Source organism: Otolemur garnettii, unplaced genomic scaffold (genome assembly GCF_000181295.1).
Source record: "Otolemur garnettii isolate 467f Iridium unplaced genomic scaffold, OtoGar3 scaffold00037, whole genome shotgun sequence".
NCBI lineage: Eukaryota > Metazoa > Chordata > Mammalia > Primates > Galagidae > Otolemur > Otolemur garnettii.
In genome coordinates, this window is record NW_003852432.1 from 6,686,065 (window position 1) to 6,693,967 (window position 7,903).

General features: G+C 35.4%; 1 protein-coding gene across 2 annotated transcripts in view; it reads right to left on the reverse strand.

Moving 5' to 3' along the window:
- The window catches only part of PTPRZ1 (protein tyrosine phosphatase, receptor type Z1), a 120,620-nt gene extending 118,301 nt beyond the window's left edge, over window positions 1–2,319 (reverse strand). For both annotated transcript variants that reach the window (XM_012805164.1, XM_012805163.1), the window contains exon 1: window positions 2,257–2,319. The gene's annotated coding sequence lies outside the window, so the exon portion shown is untranslated. The remainder of the gene's footprint in view (window positions 1–2,256) is intronic.
- Between the last annotated feature and the right edge of the window lie 5,584 nt (window positions 2,320–7,903).

Sequence of the window (7,903 nt, forward strand, 5' to 3'; positions counted from 1 at the left end):
AACTAAAAATAGACCTGCCATTTGATCCTATAATTCCTCTACTAGGTATATATCCAGAAGACCAAAAATCATACTACAACAAAGATATTTGTACCGGAATGTTTATTGCAGCCCAATTCATAATTGCCAGGTCATGGAAGAAGCCAAGAGCCCATCGATCCATGAATGAATGGAGTGTATATATATATATGTGTGTGTGTGTATACATTTTTTTACTTTTATTTTGATCAACAAGTGTACTGTGGAAGTTTAACTAGGTTCAAGTGTGCCGTGAGATTAAAAAAGTTGAAAAACACTGTTGCAGGTGGTAGATCTTCTGTTTTCTGACTCTGGGTTTAGAGAGAACAGAGGTTACATTAGAATTTGCTTTTTACTTTGCTCGTTTGTACCTGGTCAATATCTGAGTCCCCTGTTGAAAGGTTCAGTGGTCAGAGAAAAATAAACTGCTTTTAGTTCCTCCTCTGCTCTAGGAAGCTAGTTGTTAATAAAACTAAACCAGTCTGATTTTTATTTTACGATCGTATCTCTATGTATCAAGTTTTCTACAACAGCTGCATATTGCTTTTTAAATGGAGCAAACACCTTATTAGAAACAACAAAGTGGGGAGTTTTTAAAAGATGGCTTGCTATATTCTTATGAATTAAACGTAAAAATATGAATATATGAAGCTAAAACATGTACACCTTTAATCATCATGAAAAATTCTTTGGAGAAAAGTTTATCCTGGAAGCAACATTCCCAAACTAGTACCAGTGATACCCACACAAACAATCTACAAAGATGTTTTGAAGGATATTGCCCAGATAGTGACCTAAGCAATATTTTCCCAGAGAACTCAGAGCTTTCCCTTGTAATGTCATCTTCCAGGGTTGGGGATACACTCTGAGAATTCATAATCTCTCCTGACATGTGCAATGTAATCACTGGGAGAATAAAACAATAGCTGTAATTTTTACAAAACACTAAGCTTTCTCTTTTCAAGGAAAAAAAGGACAATACGAGTTACGGTTTCCAGATATAAAGTGATCAAGCATATAAAATTATAAAGTTTTTGAAAAGATAGTAACACAATATTACATTACTTGATAAACATATAAGCCACGTGATAGTATATAATGAAACTTAATGTAAAAGATTTATTTTTATTTTTATTTATTTATTTTTGAGACAGATTCTCACTATGTCATCCTCAGTAGAGTGCTGTGGCATCACAGCTCACAGCAACCACAAACTCTTGGCCTTAAGCCATTCTCTTGCCTCAGCTTCCCCAGTAGCTGGGACTGCAGGCACCTGCCACAACACCTGGCTATTTTTTGGTTGCAGTTGTTGTTGTTGTTTAGCAGGCCCAGGCTGGGCTTGAACCTGCCACCTTTGGTGTATGTGGCTGGCACCCTGCTTGGCTACGGGTGCTGAGCCCAAAAGATTTACTTTTGATGTCAACATATGTGTATTACTTTCTGTCTAAAAGCAGCTTTCATTTTGTAAAAACAAATGACAACATTAATTTTTAAGGACTATAGCATGATGCCAACAAAAAAAAAAATTAGGAGAAGCATTTAAAATTTTACATATTATAACAAAAGTAATTTTAGAGAAATTTCCCAGATAATTCACTAATAGCAACAATATTTTTAGATCATATAATCAGAAGTTGTATTTCAATACTCTAGACTCCCAAGTTCAGAAAATTCACAGAATCCTAAACCAAGTCTGATACTTTGACAAAATCATTTTAGACTCTGACTCAACGAACTCAGCCATAGTAGTTCAGAAGAAAGTCTCTTGGGAGAACAAGAATTCCATCAATCTTTGTTGAGTGAATAAAAAATAAAAATAGCATGCTCATGAGAACAGCAGCTGACATTTACTGAGTGCTTTCTATTTAGAAGGAGCGTCTGTACAAGGGCATTACACTTTATCTCATTTAATGCTCAGAACAGCACCCTCCTACACTGACGAAAAACTGAGCCTCAGTAGGTTATGTATCTTTCCCAAGGTTGATACACGCATAGTCAGCGTGGGCCTGGGATTTAAATCTAGCTCCGGCTTAGCGATATGCTCCTCACTACCAAAGTTGCTTACGGAAAGCCCACTAGAGATCATTTTTTATTTGATATACCTTATTCATTAACCTGACTATCCATGTAGTTATGTTAAAATAATGTGTTGTACTTCAAAGTTTCATTTTACATATGCAATATACATAAAGCAATAAAACTTTCTGCTACATCTCACTATATAAAAAATACGTTTACCTGTATAGGACCAGCCAATCTCTTCAACAAGTTTTCTCTGTTGTCTGTAGTATCCATGAGCCCAATCTATAACCAAAAAAAGCCAAGAGATCAGTGTGTGGAAAAACAGTGTCCCAATTTTTTTATTTCATATTAATACAAAGATATAAACGATTAGCTTATATAATTTATACATGAAAGGTTAAAGTCAGAGTTGTGGCTGTGTCCCATACCAGGGCGTGTACCCCTTGGGTGTGAAGCTCCTGAACCCCCCCCTTCTTGGATTTAATTGAGATTTTCTCTTGAGTGGGTCTGTGATTGCTGTCTCCTACTTTCAAATTAGTATCAGGTGTCCAAAATTTAAAAATATGGGAAACCCAAATCTTTCATACTTTAAATGGCTCTTGAGTACTTCCATCCAGGTCACCTTTCCACTATGTCCCCTTAATGTCAACTACCACCATCATAGACTCTAACATCCCCATTCTAACATACGTTAGTGCACATATTAGAAAGTACAAGGATGCTGAAGTTCATACAGGAGCAAAGCGAATATTTCCATAACCTGGGAACAGGTTAGAAGAAGTCCATCTCAAAGAGAGGCTGAAGTCAGAGGGGACAGCCTGTCATACCTCCTAATTTTTCTTACCATTCCCTAAATCTAATGCCTGAAACACTACCAATTAAAGTCATTTGGGGTTTACAACCCACATTTTATTTCTTTTTTTCTCTTTGCTAACCTAAGTTGCATAAATGAATATAATCCAAGTTTTATTTGTAAGTGCTTCGAGGAGACCCAAAGATTGTCACGCTTTCAAAATGTGCTTCCCACTAAAAATTAGTTTCATAATAGGGTACATTGGATACTTTTTTGTCCATTCTTGAGATACTTTGCTAAGAAGAATATTTTCCAGTTCCATCCATGTAAACATGAAGGAGGTAAAGTCTCCAACTTTCTTTATTTATCCTATAAGGTTACATGTGAATCTTTCTAAATGTGGAATAAAAACGTCTTAACACAACAACTATGAGAGTGACATGAAGGGAGTGTTGGCCAATTGGATGAAAGTATTTCAACTTGTATATGGAAACAACTGTACCCCATGAAACTATTAATGTGCACAACTATGATTTAATAAAAAAAAAGTGCTTCCCTTCTAATGCAAATGAAAATTGCTACCTTGAAAAAGCTGGAATTTAAATGTGTGTGTGTTGTTACAGAATGGGGGTGAAACTGTTCCTTGGGCTAACAGAGATGCCTGAGTGAGGTGACACAACTGGAAGGCACTCTTAGCGCATGCTAAAGAAAGACTCTAGATCAAGAACATGGGGCAAGGGATATAGAAAGGAAGTTGAAGTGGAAACCAAGGTCTCACTCTGCATGATTCTGCATTTTGCCTGGAGCAATGCCTGTACTCAAGAAACAGAGGTGTTACGAGTCATTTTCCTCCCTCCTGTGTCACTGTCTCTTAATCCCAGACTGAACCAACATTAATACTCATTTCAGCTACATTATGGATAAACTAAATCTTTGTAGGCTAGGTTTAGAATATGATCAGCATTGGCTGAAGAAGCTACAGATAGCTATTTGACAAATGAACCTATGGAACAGTATATATTCCTAAATCAGGGGTTTGTGAATATAGCCTTCATTCAAAAGCAAGCATTTACTTTGCACATACAAACACACACACACACAGTGTCTTCATTATTTAGGAAAAGAAACTATATTTCTCATTCTTTCTTTACAGTTTTCTCCTTGCTGACAGCTTCCAATGTTACAGATACAAAAACCTCAAGATATTTGAGAAATTATTTTCCTCTCTTTCATGTTAAATTTTCGCTGATTATTACAACATCATAATGAATAAATGATAAATTATTTCATAAAAACTTAAAAAGACTATACACATTCAGAATCCATAACCTATCTTGGAGAAATAAAGGTTGGGCTTTTTTTTTTTTTTGTATAATTTTTTAAATCCATATAACTAGGTAAATATTCCATTGAACACACAGCACATTTCAACACATATATTCATAATGTTGTTATTGAAATATAATTTATCTATCACACAACGCACCCATTCAAGTACACAATTTAATTCAATTAGTATATTTACAGAGTTATGTGGCCACCCCTACAAATAATTTCAGAACAGCTTCATTACCCCTGCAAGAAACTCCACACCTGTTAGCTGCCCCCATATCCCACCCCAGTCCCTATAGGGCCCCAGGCAACCACTGATCTATTTTGTCCATATAGATCTGGCTGTTGTGGGCATTTCTATATGAACAGAACCACACACTACACCACCTTTCCAGACTCACTTCTTTCATTTCATGCAATGTCTTTGAGATGTATCCATGATGCCGCATGTATAAATACTGATTCTTTTTCACTGTCCAAGGATATTCTACTGAGTGGTGAGCACGACAGCTTAACGTTCCCTGAATCTTACCTAATTTTAGAAAGTCTGTTTCCTAACGGTGGGCCCTTGACTTTCCTTTTCTTACAGCATTTACTTCAGATGTTGTGCCACTTTCTCTGTCCCTTTGAGGTGTAAATCTTTTCACTGGCCACCTGACAATTTGACTCCCCAGAAGCACAGTTATCAAGGGCCTGAAAACAACCTCTTTGAGATGTAATCAACAAAAGAAATAACATCCTTATCTCCCGGTTTAGGTGAAGGGTAGAACCCTAACTTCAGTTGGGGGGGTTTGCTCAAAGCTGTAAAACTACCTCCCATCCTAAAGTATGAGTTTATTTATGGGGGGGCTAAAGTCCATGAGCAGACACAGATAACTTACGACTTATCCCGAATGTCCTGCAGCTCTTTTCTAGTAGCTCCTCCAGTCCTAAAAATCTTTCACCCCTGTTTGTCCTAAGAGTTGAGCTCAACTGAACACAAATGTCTCAACACTGTGACTTAACAAAAAAAGAAAAAAAGAGTTGAGCTCAGATTGGTTTTGGCTTCTCTATTAAGATAGCCTTGAATAAACTCTTTGTTGCCTGCTTAACTTTGTCTGGTACAATTTTTGTTTCTATGATAGATACACTACACTGTATTTATCCATCCATCAATGGACGGATACTTGAGTTGTTTCCACTTTTTGGTTATTATGAATGATGCTGTTATGACTATTCATCTCTATATTTGCTGTTTTCTAATTAATAAAATATTACATTCATAATTCATTCTTCCAAAAGAGTTGTCCCATAAAATATTGGTCATTTGTGACTAAATAAATTAAATTCTAAGGAAAAGAGCTTCTTCATTATAAGTGAATAATACTGTATATCCAACTGAATATTAGAAAAGGACCATAAAAGATTATGGACTCAGACTTAACAGTCTAGAAAAAATAATTCCGTTTTAGTGATAAGGCAGTTTATGCTACAGAAATGCAAGTGGCTTGTACAGTCTGTAAGTTATAAGATGGGAACTGTAATAATGCATAGCCTTGCCTGCTACGCCACTGATCTTACCCCAGTATCAAGAATTCCCAACACCCTGAGTTTGCCTGAGCATGAGCCCCTGTATCAGGCATGTTTCCCAGAGGAACAAAGTAAAGCAAAAGAATAAAGAGGAATACAGTTTAACTAGTAGAAATTATTTGGACAAATAAATGACAAAGAATTGAGCATATATTTGATTTGATCCATCAATCAGTTAAAATTTTCCTCATAAACGCTGCACTGACCATAAGGAAAAGATTCGTTGTAATCTTTTCCATATTTGAAGTATAAATATTTTCCAAAAGTAAGATATTTTGTCATTTAACTGCATTTCAGTGACTTTAGATCAGGCACCATACAAAAACCCCCATTTAACAAGGATTCTATTGAAATAAATAACACAGTGAGCTCTTGTGTTAATGATTAATTCGAAAGGATGACAGCAAAATATCAGCAGATTTTTAGCTTTCCTTGTAGGGCTTTTATCCCTATACAAGGAACATTTGTCCTTGGTTTTTAATTACTTACATTAGGAAAGCGTTTTCAATACAAGGTTCCCAGGTGTTGGGAGCTCTCTTCAGCCCCTTTATGCATTGTTCTCCTTAATTGTTACTTCAAACAATCCGTTACACATTCATATGCTAATTACACAGTGCTTGGGCGTGAGAGAGTACCCCACTTTTAAAATTCTACTTAGAAGTCTGATAGATGAGACGTGATAGCTCCAATGAACAAGAAAAAAAGAAGCTAGGTTCACTTTTTTGTTGCATTATATACTTTGAAAACCAGCAAATCCTACATAAAATAGAATCTATCAAAGTGCTTATACATTTTAAAATCCATTAAAATAACGAAGTATAATTTTTGTTTTTTGCTTTTTCCTTCTTTGAATTTTACTTTCTTTAGTCCTTTTATTTTTTTTCCACTTAAATGTAAATGTTTGCCAGGTCTGTTATGATGTAACTGTCCTATGGTAATAAAACTTAGAAATTTCAGGAAGGAACTGTACACATAATATACAACTAGAAAATATACGTTAACAAATCTTTTTTAAGGGTTATTCTAAAATTTATCTTAACAAAATATTCTTCATGAAGTGTTTTTTATGAACTGCTAAAAAAAATTAGGAGATATTTGATTTTTCATTTCAAATCATATTAAATATTCATGTATCTACCTTGAGCACCTATATAGGTAAATACATATATAATATATACATGTTTATATACACATTTTTATATTTATAGTCTATTTTTCATCTATACACCTATATTAATTTATTTATGTTAGTGCTTCACATTCCTGGAAAGCAAATCAAATTTTTATTTTCCTTAATGATCATCATTAGCATTTTGTCTCAAGCCTTTTATCCCCCAAATAAAAATCAGAGTGCTCATTTCCTACTGGATAAACATCATTTTAAATATTTTAAATTCTAAAAGTGCTCTTGATTTTGCCCTTACCCTAAAGAGAGTCGCTGTTTCATGTTGATTAACAATTTATCACCTGCTACAAAGTCTGACAGTTGTTTTACAAAATACACACACACACTCCTACGTTTTACTGCTGCGAAGTGGCCAAATTGCAGGTATAATGGGAAGAAATAGGGTGAGCCTCAGAAAAAAGAAACATCAGATGTAAGTTTGAAGTCTAGAATTCCAGACGTCTTAAAGTGGACTTGCTCAAAGTGGAGAGCACTTCCTGCATATTTAATGTCCTTTAAAGAAACTACTAAGGAACTTCTGAGGAGGGAAAATGAAAGTAGGTGGCAGACATCTAGAAAAGAGGCACAGAAAAGACAGAATTAGAGACGGACCTTAGATCCCTAGAAGACTGACAAGAAGAGATATATATAATAGGGGAGCCTGAACATTCCAGGGAGAGGAAAGGGCGGGAACACCAACAAGAGACAGATCTTGGCAGCAAAGCTTGAGCGGCCCTGTGAGTTCTATGGCATCTGCGTATCACCAGGCGCTTATTCTTGGCAACAGCTGACTGAGATACAAGGTCACATCAATCTTCATACTTATCGTTTTCATCCTACTCTCCCCTTTCACTTAGAATTCTTTTAAAAATGAAAATGAAGTAGTCTACTTAGTTGACTAAAAACTGCTGAATAAACTCTATGTATTTTGAAGTAAAATATCAATTGGGAGTACGGAATAAAAAATTCAATATTTTAACTGAAGTGAAAGGGATTGGGTGTCT